Source organism: Nelusetta ayraudi, unplaced genomic scaffold (assembly GCF_046127955.1).
Source record: "Nelusetta ayraudi isolate G7.1 ecotype Tasmania unplaced genomic scaffold, CSIRO-AGI_Nayr_v1 ptg000031l, whole genome shotgun sequence".
NCBI lineage: Eukaryota > Metazoa > Chordata > Actinopteri > Tetraodontiformes > Monacanthidae > Nelusetta > Nelusetta ayraudi.
Genome location: NW_027466081.1, coordinates 5,147,303 through 5,170,693, shown reverse-complemented (window position 1 = coordinate 5,170,693; position 23,391 = coordinate 5,147,303). Strand labels below are relative to the sequence as shown.

The 23,391-nt window shown below is 46.1% G+C and overlaps 1 protein-coding gene across 1 annotated transcript in view; it reads right to left on the bottom strand.

The window, feature by feature from the left end:
- The window catches only part of klf7b (Kruppel like factor 7b), a 55,740-nt gene that overhangs the window by 21,629 nt on the left and 10,720 nt on the right, over window positions 1-23,391 (bottom strand). The gene's annotated exons all lie outside the window — the stretch shown is intronic.

Sequence of the window (23,391 nt, the reverse complement as noted above, 5' to 3'; positions counted from 1 at the left end):
CATGAGGAGCCTGCAGTGTGTGGTGTTTCAGAGGACACGCACACACACACACACACACGCACACACACACACACACACACACACACACACACACACACACACACACACACACACACACACACACACACACACACACACACACACAGCTTAGACTGATAGCATGTGTAGGGCTCACCTCCTGTCCCCCGTTTGGTCCCACACCATATGGGGAAAGGTCAAAGAGAAACACACACACACACACACACACAGACACAGATACACACACACACACATGTGCAGAGGAGGCTGGTCGTCCACGTTCAAGTCCACGTTCAAAACCCACCAAAATTTCCATGTGATTATTTAAACAGGAACTCCTCAAGACAAGAAAATGTGACTGTAGACCTAAAAACCTTCTGCTGCACTGATCTGAGTGTTAATTATTTTCTATTCCAACACGGCTACCCCCGTAATAATACAACAATACTCAGTTTTACTTTGTTTTTTCTCACAACATTCACTCATAGTCAGTGTAAGACAGTAAAATTGACCATGTGTCCGCTAATATTGTACTATTATCCTCCTCCGATTACAGTTTGGCGACTAAACGCTGTTATTAACTGCTGTGAATGGGCTGAAATTATGGCCACTGAGTCTTAAATCTAATATTTGAGCATCGATAGCCATATTGACAAATTATTATATTTAATCAGACCAGCAGAAAAATAAAACTGCTACTATTGTTATTTTCCGCCAAGGCCTTCCTTCAAAAAAAATGTGTGATTTCCCCCTTTTGTCCTGAGAGTTTGATTTAATATTGCTGCTAAAATAGCCGGCAGTGACGTGCATGTGTGTGTGTGTGTGAGAGTGAGAGTGAGAGTGAGAGAGAGAGAGAGAGAGAGAGAGAGAGAGGGAGAGGGAGAGGGAGAGTGTGTTCTCTGCCTGCTGAGGTCCATTAATAATAGATGCAGCAAGCAGAGGGGCTCTAGATGGAAACGCTAAGAGCTTTTGACAGACAAAAGATCATTGAGGACGAAGCTCTGCAAACACACTGAAGTGGCTTCGGCGGCGAGGAGCTCCGTCTGTGTTTGCACGCCCGCTGTCACCGCCGCAGCAGCGGCGGCGGCGGCGGCGATGCGACCACAACCAGCATTTCCATTAGGACGGCGGTGAAATTTAGCCGTTTACACGATTGTGCAAAGTGACACTTGCCACGATGGGCTGCTTCACAGGTTACTGCCACATCAAAAGGCGGAGCAAAAAACAGCCAAGGGGGACAAAAATTGGGGGGGAGGGGGATGGGAGGGTGTCACATGATTGGATGTTTTCCCATCAGGCCCGGAAACGTTCAGTCCACCGACACCGAACTCCTAATTCAGTCCCGCACCACCAGTAAATATTGTGATAATGGCCCGACGCACGCAACAGAGCATTTAAATCACGCTCGGTTTATTTTTCCTCTGAGAGTCTGAGTCCATAAAAAGTAGATACATGGATGTACAATGCGCAATCGAAATGGTCGTCTCAATCAGGGTTTTAGTTTTGCAGCACAACAACAACAAATGGGAAACAAATCAGGAGACAGTTGAGGAGGAGACGTGGGATGTATTCTCAAAAGCGTTCAGTCTTACTCAAGTGATGAAGGGCCAGATGGAAGATAATCAAGACAACCCTCCAGTGTTGGACCAACTACTGTTTGCTCCAAAGGTGTCGTCACCTGTTCAATTAGTGCCCAAGAGTCATCGTACAAGCCGGTGATAGTACCTGAGTGGAGCTGATAACTGACATCTGACATCAAGGCATCTCCTCGACATGTGATTGCTAATGCTTAGCGTTCGCCAACCCATCAGTCAGAGGCCTGTATTCTACTCATCTTTATTTTTCAACCCAGGCTGCAGTGGAGCAGCCTCGCGCCATTACTCATCCAGACAACCGGTCTAGATTAGCGGGAAACAGCATATTTAGCCCTCTGTTTACGACTTCCTGCTAAAACCCAAAGCCGTGTTGGACCTTCCATTTGTAAGGAAGGGAACTAAAAACAGGAATAAACTGGTCACTGTCACTAACGTGTGCCATGCCCTTACCGAAACACTTCAGGGGGCGTTCGCTGACGTACTGGAGACACAGATTACAATCAAGAGGGGATTTTCTTTTTTTTTTGCAGATTGTGGAAACTTCACAGAAAATGTCCCTCATGCTAACAGGTTCCCTCCACTCTAGCTGAAATACTCTAGCCGAGCTCCGGCCAAGCAACATGACTTCACTGTTGGACCTCAGAACTGTGTCCGTCATCGACTCGTCTGTGCGAGTCATTCACCGCCATTGTTTCCGCCACTATTCCTTTAATTTATCTTAACAAAAAAAAAAACAAAACAACAACAGAGGAACAGCACAAAACCCGTGTGCCTCGGTTGCGTAGCCACATATTTCCCCATCAAAGTTGTCCGCAAGTTCCATCCGTGTGACTCGGAAAAATCCAACAGAAACCAAGATGTTCCGGCAGCGTTTGGCCACCGCAGCGCCGCCGAGCGGCTCTCATTCCTTCAGGCCTAATCCCATTCAGCTCCTTTCCTTCCTGACTGTTTATCTGCGCGCGGCTGTCTCCGAGTTTGTTTATTCCCCCCCCCCCCAACACCCTCTTCACGTGTTACAGCTTTTGGCTTCAAATTATGTTTCCCCCCCTTTTTTTTTTTTTCCTCTCTCGCGCACAAATAGGTCCTAATTAAAGTGCTTTGGCGCCCGTAAACTGCTCTTTGAAGCTCTACCTCTTGATGGATCTCGCTTCTCCCAGTGCAGTGGGCTCTGATGGCTAATTAGCCACTCAAAAGAAAAGGCAAAAAGAGGCTCTTTATTCAGCTAATTTGCTGATGCGGCTGAGTGCGCGGCGGATATGCGTGTGTGTGTGTGTGTGTGTTTGCGAGTTGGGGTGGAGGGGAGAGGAAGAGCGTAATGACTTTTAACTGATGTGTGTGGATATGAAAATGCCTCGCGCTCGAGTGTGTTTGTGTGTGCCGTGCGCCACATCAAACGGGTGCCACTGGCAGCCGGCAGCTGCCGTTATGTCTGAGCTCGCATCAGCGCTGCCGAGTGCGTTTTGCTGCTTTGTCGGGAAACTGAGGTGCGCTCTCGTGGCGTGCGTGCGTGCGTGCGTGCGTGCGTGCGTTGTGTTGCGCGCGCGAGACGACGGCGGCGGAACTGTTTGATTCGCGCTGTGAAATCGCACCGACTCCGACTTGAGCGCCGCGATCTGATCAAATTGAAGCGGAACCAGGAGCTCCGCCTACGCCAACGATCCCGTCCGCCCGCGCGAGTTTGGCGCGCCAGATGGAACGTTCCCCCCAAATGTCACGTATCCACCTGGGGGAGAGCCGACGGAAGACGTTCGGAGAGCGAAAAGGAAAAAAAAACAAAAACAACAACAACAACAACAACACGGTTGGGGGACTCGTGTATTACATTTGAAGTGGGCCAATCAGGTTTATTGTGGTGTCAGCAAAGCCAGCTGGTAACGGCGCAAAGCTCCCTCTTGGGCTACACTTAAGAGCATGACACCAGCCATTGACGAGCCTGAGCGTGGTGCGTTTACGGCGCTCAACTCGAGAAGCTGGTCCATCGCAGCACCGGGGGCGGGGGGGACTCGAGGCCTCCAGAGAAAAGTTGGCGGAATTCTTTTTTAGACGGCGCACAATGCAGCAATTCAGCACAGAATGCATCATGTGGCACAGAAAGAAAATAAAACATCCATTATATTTTCAACATAACATAAGAAAAAAACAAAAAAAAACTACAGCCCTCTGGCGTAACTTTCAAAAAAGATCACACGCTGCTGAAAACTCATTAAATTTAATCACCATCTCAGCGTTTGGTTCGAAACGAACGCTGTTCCCGTGAGTGTAAGTACAAAATTCTCCATAACACAGGGCGAGTCAGCAGCTCAAACCCTCCACTGGCTGGTAACGATAACAATGTCTTCTTAGGTTTGCCGTCCTGTTTTTGTACACTGCGTTATGTCGTGCAATAAAACTGAGCACGCTGTCGGATCCACGCTAGCTAGCTGGCATTAGCGCCCTATTCTTGTCGCAGACAAACGTCTTTGGAAGAAGACTCAGTTGGCTACAACTTTCATGCAGAAAGAGACATTTTCCTTCAAACGGTCTAAACACACGAAACTTACACAGCGACGGCCTGAGTGCTGCTCAGCCAGAGCTTTGTGCGCGAAGCGTCGGCGTGTTCAGACTTTCCTCTGGCTCTTCCCGTAATTGAAAGAGCAGCGGCACAAACAGACGAGGACCCGGTGGGACGGCACTGCGAAAAGCAGGACGAGACTTCAATAAAAGAGGTTAATGGAGGCGAGACCTGATGAAAGAACGAGGCAACATCAGTTGAATCTCTCACACGTTGACCCGACAGTCTGGAAAATCCCGGACATGGCTCAGTCTGGGGCAGCGGCAAATGTCTTATGGAGGTAATCCATCTACTAGTGTTTTTCTTCTTCTTTCATTTTTAGTTATCGGAATACAAAAAATACTCTCAGACACCGAACGCAAAAGTACAACTGCAGAAAATATACTGCAGTGTTGGCACAAGGTTTGTTTTATACATGGTAAATTCAAATTCTTATTACTTAACATTAAGAAAAATGGCACCGTTATTACTGTATGGAAAAAATGTATATAGTTCACCCAAAGTATTAATGGTTATCAACTGTGAAACACAGATCAAACGATTTTAGAATAGAATAGAATAGATAGATGTACTTTATTGATCCCAAATTGGGAAACTACACTGTCGCAGCACTAAAAACAAGAGAAAAAGTAAACTATACTTTTTGTATTTTGTCCGATTGGGTCCTGTTTAACACTGATAGATTGTTTAAGCAACAATGATTTTATTTCTAATAACTTTTACAGGCCATCCTGTACATATGCAATCTATATTAGACATTAGCCGCCACATAACTGCTGCTCATTGGACAGTTTTCTCTGTCTGAGACCGTCCTCTGTAATCCCAGAGACGGATGTGAAAATCACAGTAGATCAAGAGATTGTTGAATACTCAGAGCAGCCCGTCTGGCACCAACAACCACGTTCAAAGTGAACTTGAATCTCCTTTCTTCCCCATTCTGATGCTGTCTTTGAACTTCAGCACATCATCTCCATGGCTTAACACATTGAGTTGCTGCCTGATGAGCTCCTTGTGTCAACAAACCATTTAAAATACAATGTAATAAACAGCGTTGTTGGGATTACTCCATAAAAGTAATTCAACGACTGATTACTGATTACTCCTTAAAAAGTAATCTGATTACTTCTTTAACTACTTTGTTTCATAAGTAATCAATTACTTATTACTGATCACCTTAGATCAGTAAAGAAATATAAAGTAACAGTTGTTCAGTGCTTTGGAAGGAACTTTATTAAAGTGCAAAATCTTGCGATTGCAAATATTGCCCATGTTGTTAAAATACTCTGTGACATCGTTGTTTTTGCTTGTTTTTCTAAATTTCAGACTTGTTGTGGACAGTAAGACATTTTTAGCTTGCAAAATATTTTGCAAAAGTAATGGACTCGTTACTTGATAAAGTAATTGTGATATAATTACCAGTTTTGCCACAGTAATCCCGATACATTACTCCCTTATTTAAAAAGTAGTTTAATTACAGTAGTGGATTACTTAGTAATAGATTACTCGCCAACACTGATGATTAAAGTAGCTAATGAGAGCACAACCCTGATTTATTGGAGTGACTTTGTCCTACAATGTCCAAGACATATGATTCTCCGCTCCATCTAATACCAACAGATCTTTCAAGTCCACCGTCCACAAGTCACCACTTCTGGTAGCACCGTCATGGTTTAGATGGAGAGACGGGTTGTTTCCTTCACTGAAGGCAATTCCAAATGATTTTTTTATTACATTCAATGCCGTCTTGCATTATTTTTGGCCTCACGCGTCACAGATTGACGGAAAAACTTGCTCACCGTCACACGCTCGACGACGAAGGACGAGAACCGAGAAGAAAAGGACGAGTTGAAATCCGAGACTTGTCGCAGAAACAGTGGTGCAGCAGTCGGGAGCCAGCGGCAAGTGCACAATAAAATCCATAAACATTCCAGTAGAAATATTCACTGAGATGACAGTGTTCACATTTTGATACAATTCTAGAGAGAAGCCACAGTAGAAGCAGCTTCTGCAGGTCTTCATGCAAGATTCTGCTCCCTCTGAACAGCACTAGGAATACAATACGGCGGCGCAGGTTAATGTTGGAATATGAATGTGAATGTTAATGTGCTCCGTGAGTGTTAAAGCGCTATCTGATTGTAGCCTGGGCACAAAAGGTGCGTTTCAATGGCAGGCACGCAGGCCCGTTTTAATCAGTTCTGAACAAATCAATGAAAGATTTAAATCTGCAGATAACACAGCTGAGATAATAATTTCAAATTAAAAGACAATGTCTCATCGCTTATGCAGCGCCCATCAATATCCAGCCAACACTTTATTAATAATTTAGCGCCGGGCGGCCACTCGGCTAACAAAACAATGCAACATTAATTCCACCTTCACGTGCAAAGACTGCAGTCTGCAGGAGAAACATTTTCTTTTTTTGCCTGGAAAAAAAAATAAATAAAAAAACGCAGCCGGCCGACTCGACTGTTACGCTGTTGCAGCCTGGCTAATCAGCGGGAGATATTAAGAGGAGCTGATTCAACAGCCTGCCGCCGGTGATCGACCCCGCTGATTTACGGGAGCGTAAACAACACAGGGAGAGAAGACGGAGGGGCGGCGGGTTAATGGGGAGGTGTCGGCGGGCGCTTCTCGTCTCGGCTCTTAGAAAAAAAGTGGGAGGATCGGAGGCGGCCGAGGGGGGAGACAAAGGGACGGCAATTAACCAATGGGAGCGCAGGAAGGTGCGGGAGACGCGCACGCACGGAGCACCTCACCTCTGACCTCCAGCCTCAGCCAATGAAATTTTAATCAACAGTGGCTGATGGAGCGGAGCACTCAGACTCTCCTGCTGTGTAACCCCCCCCCCCCCCTCCCTCCACACCTCCTCCACTCCTTCACTCTCTTTATCTTTTCATGCTCTTGCACCCCCCCTTCATATTTCTGCCCCTCCTTCCCCCATCAACACCTCCGCCCGCCCCTCTTTTCTCCTCCTTCCTCATTCACAAAAGCAAAAGGTCACCTGCTCCTGCTTCCATTCCTCCCGTCCTGCTCCTCCTCTTTCAATCCGTCTTTAATAAAAACTGCCTGCTTCTTTTTCCACATACGAGGCAGTGGTGCCGAGCCTTCGTTTGAGGCCTAATTCCTGAGTTTTAAGGCAAAGAAGAGGAAAACGTTGCACTTCAGAATCTGATGATATGACTTTCTTTCCTCAGCTGGGTTTCCCCTCCTCTTCCTCATCGTCCTCCTCAAAACCAAAACCTGTTACCTACAGTGGAAAACACTAAATGCCACCGACTGCTCTCTGCGTCTCTCTAGCTCTGCTGTGAGTGCACACACACACACACACACACACACACACACACACACACACACACACACACACACACACACACACTTTCATTGTCCACGGTTATTCAACACAAGGACATAAAATTAATTAACAGCTTAATCACAGATGTGTGTGCACATGCACATGCATGGACATGCGCACGCACGCAAACACGCACACGCACACACACACGCACACACAAAGCTCTAAAAGGACAGGGCAGGTACAGGCTTTTAATTTGAAGGATAATTTAATACTGCTTAACCAGGCTTATGGCCATTCTGTGTGTGTGTGTGTGTGTGTGTGTGTGTGTGTGTGTGTGTGTGTGTGTGTGTCCCAGTTACAGTATTTCATTAACTGGCAGAATCATCTGTTCCTCTGTCTGTTGTGCTTTGTGTTAATGAAGGTATTCTCTCTCTCTCTCTCTCTCTCTCTCTCTCTGTCTCTCTCTCTCTCTCTCTCTCTCTGTCTCTCTCTCTCACTCTCTCTCTGTCTCTGTCTCTCTCTCTCTCTGTCTCTCTCTGTCTCTCTCTCTGTGTCTCTCTCTCTCCCTCTGTCTCTCTCTCTCACTCTCCCTCTGTCTCTCTCTCTCACTATATCTCTCTCTCCAGGCCATTTGTCATGTCGGCCGTCCCGTCCTCCACCATGAGGCATTTGTCCAGTCGGGGGAAAAAAATGATGGGCTGGCTGTCAGCACATCACATCCACCGTGCGCATCAAACACACACACACACACACACACACACACACACACACACACACACACACACACACACACACACACACACTCCCGAGCACAGCAGCACTCTGACTTTTTGACAACAATTATTTATGTCCCTGTTTACTTCCTTTCAGGGACGAGCTCCTGCAATTATTGAAAATCAAAGGTTTTGTCATTTTCTGTCTGGACACATTTCCCCTCTCCTGCCAGAGACTTCACCTCAGCTTGACTCTTGTGTTGACTTTGATCAAAGAGATTCCCTGTCATTTAAAGGGACCATATTCTCTCTACTTAAGAGACTTCATTTCATCCCAGACCAGCATTTTAATGATTATTTAACAGAACTTAGCAAACCTCCAGAAAGATGCACATTTAGCCCTCTGTTTACACCCTTCTGCTGAAACTCTGGGCTTTCAACTTCCTGCTAAAATTGATGCTTGGTCGTACCAACCGCAAGATTGAATGGAGATAAAAGAAGGTGGATTCAGGATTTCGAAGATGTACCGGAGCCCCTCGTGACATCATAAATGGCTAATTTTATTTGGCTTATGATCAATGACAGGATCGAGACACAGATTATTGTTTGGAAAGGTTGGTAAAATTATGTTTTTTCATAGAGTGTCGGAGTATCAGAGACATCAGCTGCTCACTGACAGTACAGAGCCACAAGTTAGTCATCCTCTAACCTTTAACACGCTTGGCCGCATCTGGTTCCACCGTTCTATAACAACGCCCCTGTGTTCCCACAGCCATTAGAGTTGGACTGAATGTCACAGAGTCTTCTCCGCCCGCGCCAGAGTGCAGCCGAGAGGCTCGAGGAGCTGAGTGGCTTTTCACCGCGAGTGCGTCGGTTAACTTCCGCTCACAAAGCGGCTCACGTTGAACGCTTCACTTAAATATGGGCTAAATGTGAGAGGTACAGAGACACTCGTGCCGAGTGCTCCTGCTGATTGAAGCCACGCCAGGCTTCCAAAGAAGAATGACGGCAGCGAAAACAGCAGGACTTGGACTTTGGGCTGGGATCAAACGCCGCTGCGGGAAGTGCGGGTCTCTTTGAAAATATCATTTAAATCTGAATGTTGCAACCCCGCCGCCTCTTCCCCATTCTTTCTCTTTCAATTCTGTTCAAGTCCGGCGCCAATCAGAAAGCAAATTGGGTGGAAAGGTAATACCGCTCACGTCCAGTTCATTGATCTTGAGGGTGATGTCTGGCAGAAAAATATTTAATATTCACCACGATGCGAAAGGCTCGCCAGGTACAAAATCATACAAGCTTTTTGTTTCCAGCTTTGGGTTTTCACACGGGCTGTCAGAGGTGTCCGAGTACCTACAACAATTGTTTCTCAATTCATATCAAGCTTTTTTTTAATTTTCTCAAACTCATGAAAGCAGTGGTTTGCACATTTTTGCAAATGCAAAGAAAACACAGTGTTCCGGCTCAGGACAAAAACATGTTTACCATTTTCTACATCAAATCATCTATAAACACACAAAAACACATAAGAAATGTGCAAAATAGCAAAAAAAAAATCTATATAAATAAATAAATAAATAAAAATCTTATCTTTAGATAATGAAAACATGCAGCCAAACCAGTGGAACACTGGCAAGGAAAATCAAAAAGCCTCACATTAAGAAGAAGAAGAAGAAAAAAAAAATCACTGGTTGAAAATGTGCACTTGTTAGTTTTTGCCTCCTGAGAAAAGCCAGACTTCAAACCATCCGGACTTACAGCTTTATTTCATAAATACTTCATGTTTCCATAATTTATGAAACAAATAATGTGCAGGCGTGCGCTCAGAGAAAATACTCGTCAGCTGCTTTTAAAGAATGTTGGACGCCGTTCGCTTTCTGCTTCAGATGAATTAAACTGCTTCTTTCCTCATTAATTTTGAATCAAGCAGCTGCAAAATATCTAAAATTGCTCCCGACTGAGCAGAAAAAAAGAGGGGAGGAGGCAGCCTTTTACAAAATGAAACACACAGGCAGCTGCTGCTGCTGCGCAGTTGTCACACTGTGAATCCTGCAGTTTAATCTTGAAGGTTCTTCGAGGCGTCAGATCGACGCGTTGCTATGCAGCTATTTGCAACAAACAGTGTGTTTAAGCGTTGCTTCCCCCCCCCCCCCCCCCCCCACATACACACCTGTCTCTGAATGCATTATGTGAAAGTGAACAAACTGCGGCACCTGCATTGTTTTTTTTTTGGGGGTTTTGCCAAACTAAAAATATCCTCCACTGCAACAGTTCTCTTGGGGGGAAACAACAGAATCTCAACAGAGCGAGCCGAGAGTTTGTTTCTCCGCCTGGCAAACACAACGAGCGGGAGGCTGAGGCTGATAGCTGACCCTGATTGAAAGCGGTCAAGCAGAGGCCCGGCGGTCGTGCCAAGGTTGGAATCACGAGAACAGATGAGATCCCTGCGTTTCGAAACGTAAACGCCGCTGTTTGTCGAGAACAAGACAAAACAAATTAAGACCGATGTATTGAAGACAGATGTCCAATTGTCATAAGATGTTTCCGAACGGCCGCAATCGTGCTGCATCTGCAACCTTGCAAGGGCGGAATCAAATCATCCATCAGAGACTCTTTCCCCCCTCCGAACACGACGAAAACTGTTTTTGAATTGTAGGGGACCACTTAATGTCTAATGAGGTGTCGGCTAATCAGAGTGAACATTTCCCGGAGATGCTGCAGTGATTTTTCTTCAAAGGTCAGCGAGACGGTGATTTTTACGAGAAATATCGGGGCTGAGCCGAAACCTGCGGAGAAGAAGGCGACCTTCCCTTCCGAAACGCCTGCCGCAGCGGCATATGAAGCAGTTAATGAAGACTTGAGTGTGTGTAAAAGCACGCTGTTTGGGTGCGTCGGGACGCGGAGCGTCGCTGTCAGCCCTGGAGAAAGCCAATAAATTGAACTGACAGCCTATGGCTGTTTTGCTTGGCATTTCATAATGAGCTGCTGGCAAAAACGTAAAAAACCGCTGGACCGGGCAACGCGATTTTTAATGAAATCTCCAAATGAGTAAGTTCGTGTTCTGCCACCTCAGAGGTTTGCTCATTTTCCTCGGCGTAAAGACTCTTTAAGTGCACGGCGCTCCGCTGAAAGGCCATCAGGGCCGAGTTTGTCTCTGGGTTTCTGCATAAACATTCCGCGATGCTTCCGTTATCAGCTCCGTAATTACAGCTCTGCTTCTACGGCCGGGTGCACACCCTAATTCTAACAATCTATACGTCCGCGGCCGACTTCATTCTACAACTTGTGGCAAATAAACTTCAGTCGAACGTGGTTTTTTTAGTGTGTGCAGATTGCGCGATTGAAGCAGAGACTGAATCGCAGCCTTATGAGGGAGAGTAACTCTTCATTTCTGTCATTACTCGGGATTGGTTAGTTGATTAGCTGTCTTATACATGCTCACACTGTGATACCTGTGCAGGAACTTTCTTACACTGTTGGAATTTTATGGCAGGCAATCTTTTTTTAGCTGCAAAACCATGGCGAGAACCACTCTTGAACCTGCACGATGGTGCGACGTGGGACCGCCGACTCAGAGCCAAGACCGACGACGTCGCCACAGTTCCACATAACCAGCTTATAGCACTGCGATAAAAGTTTTTGATGAGTGTCTCCCTGAAGTGGCCTTCAATATCTTTTTCATTTCACTTCATCATAGACCGTAGAAATATATAAAAAAGGAAGACCAGGGCCCACCTACAGGCAGCTCAGTAAAGGACAATTAAGAAGGAAATAAGAAGGTTCCACTGGGAGCTTCAGCTTTCATAAAACTGCTGCCCAACTTTACGACTCTGTCTGACACGCGGCGCTCCGGAGCTTTTCCCACCTGACTAGTTCACCTGATATTAGCCGTTTACCGGAACTATCCCAGCTTCCCACTTTACGTCCACCTTGTATCGCCGTGTTTGTTTCGCTGATCAGAATCGCGCCATCGCAAGTGGTGCCGCTCAGGACAATATTGATAAAAGCATGAATCACCCTGTGTAAGGCTAATAACCTCATATCACAGGGCCACACACACACACACACACTCACACACACGCGTGCACACACACACACACACACACACACTTAGTCCCATATGAGGCCTCTGTCCTCTCCCTCTCTCTTCCTAATTGACCATGAAAGTACCCCATAAATCGAGTTACTGCATTGTGCCTGTCTAGTCATATAAAAAGTGCTTTAATGGTTTTGCTAGGAGCTCTGTTGGGAGCATTAGGCAGAACTCTCCACATTCATTAGGCCATTACCCTGTTTCAATATTGACACTGTCTCATTTGTCCCCTCCCCTGTCTGCCAGGGCCGAGACACTTTGGGACCAGGCCTGAAACCTGCCATCGAGCCGCGCTCGGGTCCGGATCAATCCGTGCCAGGCTGGAAAACCGGTTGAGTAATACCTCTCTGTGAGACATCTTAAAGATGAAATCATCACAGCACAAAAACTAGAAGGTGTGTCACCCCTTTGCTGGATTTCTATGAGGCGTAAATTTAGGCAATCATATTGAGATGCTTAGTTTAAAGGAAAACGTACAAAACATTTATATGTGGAAAGGAAAAAAACCCTCCGGATGTCAAACAGAAATCTCACTTACCCATTGTGACAATTGCCAATCAATAACATTTTCAACTGAATTTCTTTGCAGATTATTTGACTAATGAGCTTCATTATCGATGAAGAGGCTAAAGGCGCAACAGCGAAAAGCAAAATCACAGAAGAAGAACAGGAAGAAGAAGCTACTACGAGTTATAAACAATTGGCTGCTCCCATCGAGATTAGCATGGACGCTGCTACACCTGGAGGCGTTTTCTCATTAAAAGATACAGAGTGAAATAGCACTGAAGCCTTACCTCAGTTGACAACACCGCGTTCCATTAAACGTCACTGTGAATTGCGAATGGCTACGGGCCAGTGACATGTGGCTAATGTTGCGCAATGACAAATATGATAGTTTCACTTGAACGCGGGACAGATATTTCAACCAGTCACCTTCAAAGAGCTCCCTCTCCCTTCCAAGGGCTTTCTTTTGGGCTTTCCAGCAGATGGATACGTGAGATAAACCCAAAGGATTTAGGACGTTCCATCTGGTCTTCCACGTTTAGAAACAGCAGCGATACTGTCGCAGCCTAAACTATTCCAGTGGACTGTTGGATCTTTAAATTTTTTACACCAGAGCACGGCCACAATTTCAATTTCCTAAAAGCTGCATCTGACATTTACGCGTCTTTCAGAACGCGCCAGTGACGAACCAAACAATGCGGCCACTGCCTACTTGTCTTCCGTGCAATATACAATTTCCTTGAGAAGTATTTTTCAAAGAGAAAAAGGCTGTTACAAAAAAATGACGCGCGCATTACGGCGCGACAGATAAGCAAATGTCACAAACACGAACACAAAGAGAATTCAGTGTCCGATGAGGCTGAGAGAACGAGCGCCGCGCCGAACCCAATGAACCCGACCAAGTAGAACATTATGTTAATGCTGAGATATGAGATTGCGTTGGGTGCCAGCAAGAAAACCAGGAGAGTGGATGGCATTGTGGGCGCGTCCACGTGCACGCCGGCGCGCACTCGCAAATCGTTGCCTTTTATTCAAATCCACAGGAGAAGTGTGTGTGTGTGTGTGTGTGTGTGTGTGTGTGTGTGTGTGTGTGTGTGTGTGTGTGTGTGTGGAGGGGGAGGGGGGTGCAGCGGGCTTTATTTAGATGTATGAAAGACAAGGTGCACGAGCCGCTCCAATCACGATAAGCATGCAAATGTGTGCTTGATTACTTTTATACTTGTGCTCTGCGGGGGGAGGGCGGTTGGACTCCGGTCGCAGCGCTCTCAATCTTGCTTTAGAAAATGCTGATATCACTGCCGCGCGTTCCGCAGAGTGTGACAACATGGCAGCCCATCCATAACCGTGTGTGTCCGCGTGTGAGAAAGAGAGAGAGGGAGAGGGAGAGGGAGAGTGTGCGTGTGATGAGGTACAAGCCCGCTTAAGGTCACTCAAGCTGTGCCGAGCGCGGCCTCAACTATCCTGCCCCCATGTGGAGGGTCCCGGAGGGCGGTCCGCATTGCGTGACCGGGTTCACGGACATTTTTGTGCGCGTCGCCGCGGTGTCACGGATAAGAAGTAGAACCAGAAGGCTTTGCCGGCAAAACCCTTCGGATGCGGTCGGAGGGCAGAGGAGGCGTTCAGAGACGGCCGGCGTTCTCTATTCTCGCGCCGTGACTGGAGCAGCTTCTGTGCACTGGTGATATGTAAATAGCAGGCTAAGGAGTCGCAGGTCACCCCCTGTATAATGAAGCACTGTCATGTTTTGATTATGTATTCGTTTTCGTTTTTGAAGTAAATGATACATGACGAAAGAGTTGAAACACAGCTTGAAATGGAAAATAACACGAGAGAGAAGAAAAGCAAATGGCAAGGGAGTGCAGACTGTGACTGACAGTGGCAGAAGTATCTATGATAAAGTACAAACTAAGGCCTGAATGTTACTGAAATCAAAATAGATGAGTAGTAGTTTTGAACGCTATCAAAAAATCTAATAAAAAAAACCCAAATTGAATTCCAGCTCTAAACCAATTTTAATTAAATACACCCCAGCACACACAGAAAACGTTCATATTAAAGGCCAAGAGTCTGCTTAAAATGATGTGTTTTGAAGGCTGATTAATTGCGTTAGTGGAGATCTCAAAAGTAGCAGGGTACAGCAGAGTGTCATCAGCATAGAGGCGAAAGTTCTGCCAGCGGTGACAGGATTTTGCCAAGTGGGAAGAATATACAATATGGGGAAGCAGAGAGCCAAGAACTGAGCTGTGGGGAACACCACAGTACACAGAGATCGGGGCAACACAGGTTTTCAAATTGAACAACATGTGGAACTGTGGGAGTATTCGCTAATATCACTTTCAAAGAGAGAGCTTCTTGCGCATTTACCGAGTGAAAAGACAAGGCCACCCATTCAACTTACAGAGATAACCGATGTGTGAGTTTGCTCTGGACGCGCACGGCGCAACACAATAGGTCGGGCGTGCCGTTTTAACCTGTGGCGGCGCACAAATTTGCTTTGAAAATGTCAACAAAAAGCAGCTGTGGGTGTGAGTCACCGGTGAGGGCCGCGGTCGAGGGCAGCGGAGCCAGCGAGGTGGTCGCCACATCAGGACGACCATAATTGTCGGCAGGAATCCTGCCTGAACGGAGAAGTTGCGCAGCAGTTAAACGATCTCGTTGAAATGGTTCTTTTAAAAAAATAAAAAAAATAAAAAAATGCCGAGCCGCTTTAATGCTCTCAACATGCGACTGACGCACATGTAAATGACTCACAATAAAGAGGAGGACTGTTAATCTGTCCACCCTTCACTTCCAGACGGAGCTGCAGCTTCCCTTTTATCGTGCCTGCGCCGGCTCACCAAGCTCGCCCCGGCAGTTATTTGGCGAACTGTCGCCCATTTTTCATGCGGCTAAATGAGGTTATTGTCGGCGGCGATCATTTGGTCTAAATGGCTGCTGCTCTGAACAGCCAGCCTGATTTTATCACCCGCGCATCAGTCAGCTCAACGCAAGCTGTTAAATGATGTTCCGCATTATGATCTCGTTTATATATGATGTCAGCACATGGAGCCGCCGTGTGTGTGTGTGTGTGTGTGTGTGTGCGTGTGTGTGTGTGTGTGTGTGTGCGTGTGTGTGTGTGTGTGTGCGTGTGTGTGTGTGTGTGTGTGTGTGAGTGTGCGTGCGTGCGCATTTATATTGTGTAGGACAGCATACATGCTGACATTTACCCCCTGGTATATTGCTGAGAATACATTTATCTAATGATTGCTGCCTGTGTGTTTCAATGCGTGTGTGTGTGTGTGTGTGTGTGTGTGTGGGTGTGCGCATGTGTTACTGGAGTCATTGGATCCAAAAGGTCACAGCATAAAAATTTGTCATTTGCGATTCTGCTTTATCTAAAACAGATGTTTTATATAAAAAAATTAATAATGATAAACAGTCTGCAAAGAAAATGTGAATAACATCAACTTTGGTGAACAGAAGGTATTAAGATGCTTCTGAGGAGCATTTTAGGTCACTCGGTTAAAAAATGCACACACAGCGTATTCGAAGGTTGTTGGTGCGTGTTGCTCTCCTGACTCTTCACGTTTCCCATCACTCTATGATTATTTTGCCCAAAAATCCCAGATGTGTAGGAGAGTCAAAACAAATACATTATGTGTTTGGTTACTTCTATTATACTTTATCTTTTACCTGCTTATTTTGGGCTTTTTCCAATATCAGACACGATTAAAATAAAAGAAATCATTGATTCAGGATGGGGCGCAGCACTGAGCTAAACGCCACAGAGGCGACTTATGACTCGTAACCTTTGTGTTTAAATTAACAAGTTAAAGTTCCAGCCTTTCCTTGTGTAAAAACATTGACTTTTTCTTATGAAACAATTCATGTGTAGTCAATAACTTCATGATGAATGTCTAAGTTTGTGCCTTCCCCCAAAAAACGTCCTCTGCGTTTCAGTCGGACGCTCTGATTAGTAGCAGAAATCATCGAAGAACCACACAAGGCACGGCGGGGGGTTGGGGTAGACGGAGAACACTGTGTCTCCTTGAAGAGTGCGGCAGACATTGTGCGCACGAGCGTGCGTGTGTGTATGTGTGCGCGCGCGCGCATCTGTTTGTGTGTGTAATCTAATCAGGATATGGAGATTACCATTAAATCGTCCGGCAGGGATTACATTCCCTTTCAATGAGCCGATTCAAAGAGCACACTTATAAACAGGGTTAACAGCTTGTTATAAGATGCCGCGTGCACTTGCAAATGCGCGTGCGCGTGCGTGTGCGTCGCTTATCTGCAATGCCCAGAGGGACCAAAGGGCCAAAGAAAAGCATCCTAATAACTGTGAAAATACAAAAAAAAACCAAACAAAAAAAAAAAACAGTGGGCAGAACAGAAGCACATGAAGAAGTGTATTTATATATATAAAAACCCAAATGGCTCAATCAATAGGTGTGTCCCCTATTACATACTATTGTAATAAACAACACTCAAAATGGTCTCAAAACAGACTTTGGACACTTCACACCTTAATCAGAGACATGATGACAAAGGGCATTTGGTGTTAGCACACTCGCTAATGCAACAACTCCATAAACGCCATGTTCATGGAAGGGGAAATGGGCAATAGCGTTAGCATGGAAGACAACAGTATCCGCTGGCTGGAAACAACAAAGAGAAAGTGGTTGGACTTCTTTGTTGGCTAAATATGGTTAAAGGGGAAAAAAACAAAAATGCAAATGACTGTCTAATGTTAGCATCCACAAGCTAGCTCCCTTCCCTTGGAATCAGGTATTGTCACCACTGTCGTGTTTACCATCAGCTTACATTTACCAATTAAAAAAAATATCAGTGAGCCGCTTGGCACAACAGTATATATACTGAAACAAATACGTCCGGCATGAGCTGCATTGCAGTGAACCAGTGGACGTTTGGGACGCAGCTCATGAACATCAGCGGTGCAGCAACTCCACAGCAGCAGCAACACCTGACCATATTTTCTGCTTCCCACCCACTGATTGTTTACAAACGGCTGCGCTCATAATAGACTTTCATGTGACTAAAAAAAAAAAAAAAAAAAAAAAAGTTGTAGTAGCTTGGAGCAACAATGACCATGAGCTTTTAAAATATCACAGAAGACCCATTTAAGTGAACTGTCACATGATTAGACTTTTCACTGTGAGTGCCAGTTGAAGACAACTCCCCCCCTCAAAAATAGAAAATAAAAAATAAAAAAGCAGAACTAACTGGGAGTGTGTGCAATCTTCTGATGGGCATCAGAGGGCATCAGAGTCAACACTGACGCTGCCGGCCGGCTGGCTGGCGAGGCTCTCTGGTTAAATTGTTTATAGAAATGACGAGAGGCGGAGAGAAGCACTCCAGCCACAGCGGTTTGCAGCTCGGCTGGAAATCAGACAGAACAAATTTCACATGCTGCTCTCCACCTCATCACAAGCCACTCAGATGATTCCAGCGCAGTTTATCCTTTTAAGGAGGATGAGACAAGAGCAAAAAAAAAAAAAAAAAAAAAAAGGCCAGTGATCAAGTGCAATGCTGGCTTCTGTGAGCAGATGCTCGAGAGTGAAACATCAATTTGCTCCCGTTTGTCCATTTGTGGAATTTAAACATAAAAAAAAGAAGAAAAAAAAAAAGTTGGAGGCAGAGAAAATTCACAGTCATGCTTTGGTTGAGTGTCGCAAAATTGAAAGAAAAAAAAGAAAAAAGTTCACGATCATAAAAGGTGTCAAAAGCTTGTTGCAACTGATGCCATAAAACAAAACTCATTTCTTAAGCCGGTCTCATTTGCTCCAAGTGCACCGTGTCGGGCACCAGTCAGCACAGACAATAAAACCACTGACAGCGTTCTGCTGCAACTCATGTGGATGTTTTTGACCCCTTGGACCCCCGGAAAGCTGAAAGGTCCCGTGTGCTGCAACCATTTTCAGATCTGTGTTTTTCTGTAAGCTGCTGCAGCTGCCATTGCGAAATCAATAATTCAAAAACTCTCTCGGCCTCCAAAGAAAACAACATATTTAGCCTTTAGTTGTACAAGAGACAAAAAGAAGGCCTTGGAGAGCGATCGGTGCCCTTTGTGATGTCACAACGGGTCAGTTTGCTGAGCGGCACGTTTAAAAAAAAAAAAGACAGAGAAATGGTAGATGTCTGGTAGAAAACAGTCGAAAACAAAAGGTTTCGCCGTATTTAAAGCATTTAAAAGCCCCCTTTTTGCAACGACGACACTCACAGATTATTCTGGATCCATCACAAATTTTTCCTGGCAGAGATTTCATCAGGGTGCGCCAGTTGATTGGGTTATCCTGGGATGGATCCATCTCGGGTCCCAGCTGATTACCACAGCGTGGCAAAGCGGGATAAATTTCTCAATGGCTGATCAAAGTAGATTCGCCCCGGCCCGCTGGGAATAACCAGCGCCAACGCCTTTCTGCCCCTTGCGCTAAAGCTAAAAGTGCTTAACAAACACGTGTTTCATGTTGCGCTACACATACGACTGACGAGCCCTTTTGAAAAACACGACAACTTACCAAACTTTTTCGTTTACAACGAGAAAAAAACGTTGTTTGTTTTTTTTTCAAAGGCCAGTTGAAGCTAAAGAAAACAAAAAGTTGCATCAATAGAAAATGATTTTAGCGTCCAAAACCACACACACATGAATAGACACACGCACACACACACAGCGGTGTAACGCTCATCATAAATAAATGCAAAACGGATGAAGTCATCCCTCTCTCTCTCACACACACACACACACACACACACACACACACACACACACACACACACACACACACACACACACACACACACACACACACACAGTCCCGACTGCCTTTGTTTCACGCACACACAAAGAGTCACGCATGCTCACACCAGACAATGACCTCATCCCTCACATCAGCCCTCCTCCACTGCACCCCGTCACACAGACACACACACACACACACACACACACACACACACACACACACACACACACACACACACACACACACGGCCGTGCAGAAAGGGTCAGTCCATTAAGGCACGACCGCGGCAGCTGATCCCTTCCTTTATGTTCCGCCTGTTTAAACTCAGCCATTCGTCTCATCACCGGCAGCAGACTGAATGTAAACGGATCAAAGCGAGGCCACGGACCACTGAGCCAACCACTGCATTCTGGGCCGAGTCGCGCGCGTTATCATCGCGGCCCGTGAGGAGAAACAATAAGAGTCGCGGGGAAACCACCAGGCTGACTGCGAGCGCCGGGCGAGAAAGAACGTCTTCATCCCGCTGAATTATTTATGACTCGTCAATTGTTATGACTGCGGCACGCTCAGACAACCTGACACGGAAGCGGTTTTTATCAGTGGCAAGAACACACACATTTACCAAAAGGCCCCGCTGATGTCTGGACAGGTTTATGATGCAATCTGCTGTGCAGTTTTGGGTTCCCCCCCACCCCCTTTAAAGGCTGCTGCTGTCCTGTCGCTGTGAGCAGCGGGGCGGAAAAATGAGGCGACTTTTAAAATCTACTTATATTAAAACTCCTGTGTGTGTGTGTGTGTGTGTGTGTGTGTGTGTGTGTGTGTGTGTGTGTGGAGGACCCGGAAACATGATCATCCCCCGCTGAGATACAGTAGTTGCCGTGTCTAAGATTAATGAAGTGAACTCATTTTTTTCGCCCCGTCCCAATTAAAATGATGACTAATTTGCCTCGATAATATCTGAAGTTCACCGTTAAGATAAATTCATCTTCCTGCTGCTTCAGCAGATTTTGTCGGATCCCCCTGAAGCACGTTTGTCACTTTTGCTCGATGTTTTTCTTTTTTGAATCCACGCGGGTGTCATTTTGTCACTTGTGAAAACAAAATGATTCATTTTACAGCTCCTGTATTCTACTGCTTTTAACACAGAGACTGTTTGCAGACTATTTAGCCCTCTGTTTACAGTCTCCGTCAAAAACACTGGACTTCAGCCTCCCGGTGACGTTGATGCCTTTGTTGGATCTTCCACAAGTTTGGAAGGCGACAAAAACAGGTTGGTTGCAGTGGGCCGAGCCAACACCTGGGTGGGACAGGTGTCAAAAAAAAATTGACTGTTGTTTTCTGTGTTTCTTTAGATAAATGCATTTCCTCAAATGCACTTCCAGGCGTCAGAATGACAACTCCTAATTTCGCCCAGTATCTATGTGTGTGTGTGTGTGTGTGTGTGTGTGTGTTTTGTGTTTTGTGTGCGCACCAGAGGCGCCTCTCTCTGTCATCACACCATATTTGGACATCGAGCAAGCCACTGATCTCATTGGCCTTGCTGGAAAGCAAAACGGGTGGCCACATGACTCACACGGTGGATGCCTTTGTGTGCGCGGCTGCGTGTGTGTGCGTGCGTGTGCGTGTGCTGCGTGTGCGTCCATCCATGGGAGTGTGAGGGTGTGCGATGGAGCTCTCTTTGCAAGGCAAACTTGTCTTGGGGGTAAAAGAGAAACACCCACCATTTCGCCACTTTGGTGTGTCCTGCAGTTCAACCCTAAATAATTCAGATGTCTCCCTCTCTCTTCCCTCGACCCACAGACCCACACACGCACACACGCACGCGCACACGCACACACACACACTGGCATCGCGGCGAAGTTTGCTTGCCATCCAGCTGGAAACGGAGGCCATGTCCGCACTAATGTGCATAAATCTGAAGTGCAGTCACTTTTGTCTTTGCTCTGGGCTGCGGCTGCTGCTGCTGCTGCTGCTGCTGCGGCGGCTGCTGCTGCTGCTGCTGCTGCTGCTGCTGCTGCTGTGGCGGCCGCTCTTCCTGTGGACACACTGGCCTCCTGCTGTATCCTGGAGGCGGACAATTATCCAAACTACAATAAACTCAATTAAAGGAGACGTGTGGCTATTTGTTTTAGCTTGTAAAAAGCTAATTACCATTATTTATTTATTATTGTTTTTGTTTTTTTTAAAAAAAGAACCAAATCCAATTTATAATTCCGTTTTCGCTTTCGCGCGAGACACCAGAGATGAAAATTGAGACAAATGCCACACCTGCTTTTTTTTTTTATTTTTTTTTTATACTTTTAAGTCAACTAACATTATTGAGGACATCTTTTAATTCCCCGCCTCTCAGACACATACACAAAGGAAAGGACGCAGAAACACAGACTGCAGCGAGCACCAGTCTATTCCCTAAGGTATTCCTGGCAACATTGTGGATTAAAATAGCTTCCGACCCACATATCCCAGTATAGCAGGCATGGCACCGCTGGGCCAGACACCACAACTATTTGTCCACACACGGCAAGACGCTTGCGTAACAGCTGAGCGACGATAAATCTCAAACTGACTTTATTTATTTGAGCTTCGGCGAGTTTTTCAAACTCTCGGCAGACTGAATTACGTTCAAAAGGCTCTCGGAGTGACACGGATCGGAGGAATGATTTCCGTGCCAACCTCGATGACTTGAAGGCGCCTCGGAAAGACTTGCGTGTGCGGGTGTGCGTCGAGCTCCCATCACAGACAATCAGAGATGGAGACGATAACAATCCTGAATACTTTGAGCTTTTTGGTTTGAACCAATGACACTTGTGTTGTCAGAGTGACAATCCAGGTGTTTGCTGGTGTCGGTGGCTTCTTCTAACAGAGGTTTTTGCTGTCAGTTAAGAAGTCGTTCTTACTTTAAGCACACAAACAATATCACATCTAAACTTTAGGCCGCCATTTCAAAGCGGCATACAGACACGGGCGGCGCTTGACAAGAAGTGGATCCAATTCAACGAATCAGGCATTCAGCATTTGAGGCCCCGCAGCTGTTTTTATGTCGGTTAGATTTTCTGGCCATTAAATCAGACGGGGAGCCGATGGGAGCTTATGAGGAAGCATCAACATGCAACACTGCTTTGACAGCAGCAGGAGCCACTGCAAAAGTCCCAAAACGAGAAATGACTTTTTGCATCACAAAATTAGCAAGACGCACGTACGCGCGAGGCATTGTTGGAGTGCAGTCGCTGTGGAAAAATCGCACCTTGAATGAAACTCCGCGGGAGGCCTGAAAGTCGCACCCCGCCGCAGCGCCTCCAGCGCGCAGTTGCAAACCCAGTGTGCAGAACGCGCAACTTTAAAGTTTTTCCAGGCGCGTTGGAGACGCATCACGTGCAGAAACTGCACCGATAATCTTCTCTTTCATCTCAAGCGTTGCTCACGCTATGAGATGTGAGCAGAATGGCGCATCACGCAGGCTAGGGGATGTCTGGGGAGATCACTGAGGGCAACGGTGCGGCTCTCGTCATCTCCGTCACCTGATCTGAGGAGGGGGCTGCTGGCCTGGCCAGCTGATGGGTCATTATGTTTTGAATTTGGAACTTGGTATGACGTCGTGTTTGAGTTGACATTTCTTTTGCAGTGGCTAGCAACTTTAGCTAATACTGACTGCGAACTGCACACCGCAGGATAGTTTAAGCACCAAAGCGGCACCGGCAGAAGTTACAGAACACCATTGGCGCGCACCTTATTTAAGGCAAAAGAAGGAAGAAGTGGCTGGTGCGGCGAGTCGTGCCTATCTTTTATTCAGAGTTAATAAAGGCAGCAGCAACGATGAATCCCAACTCTGGCTTGTTTCTGATCTCTTATTCCGTCTTCAGGGGAGTTTCTGATGATGCAGTCGGC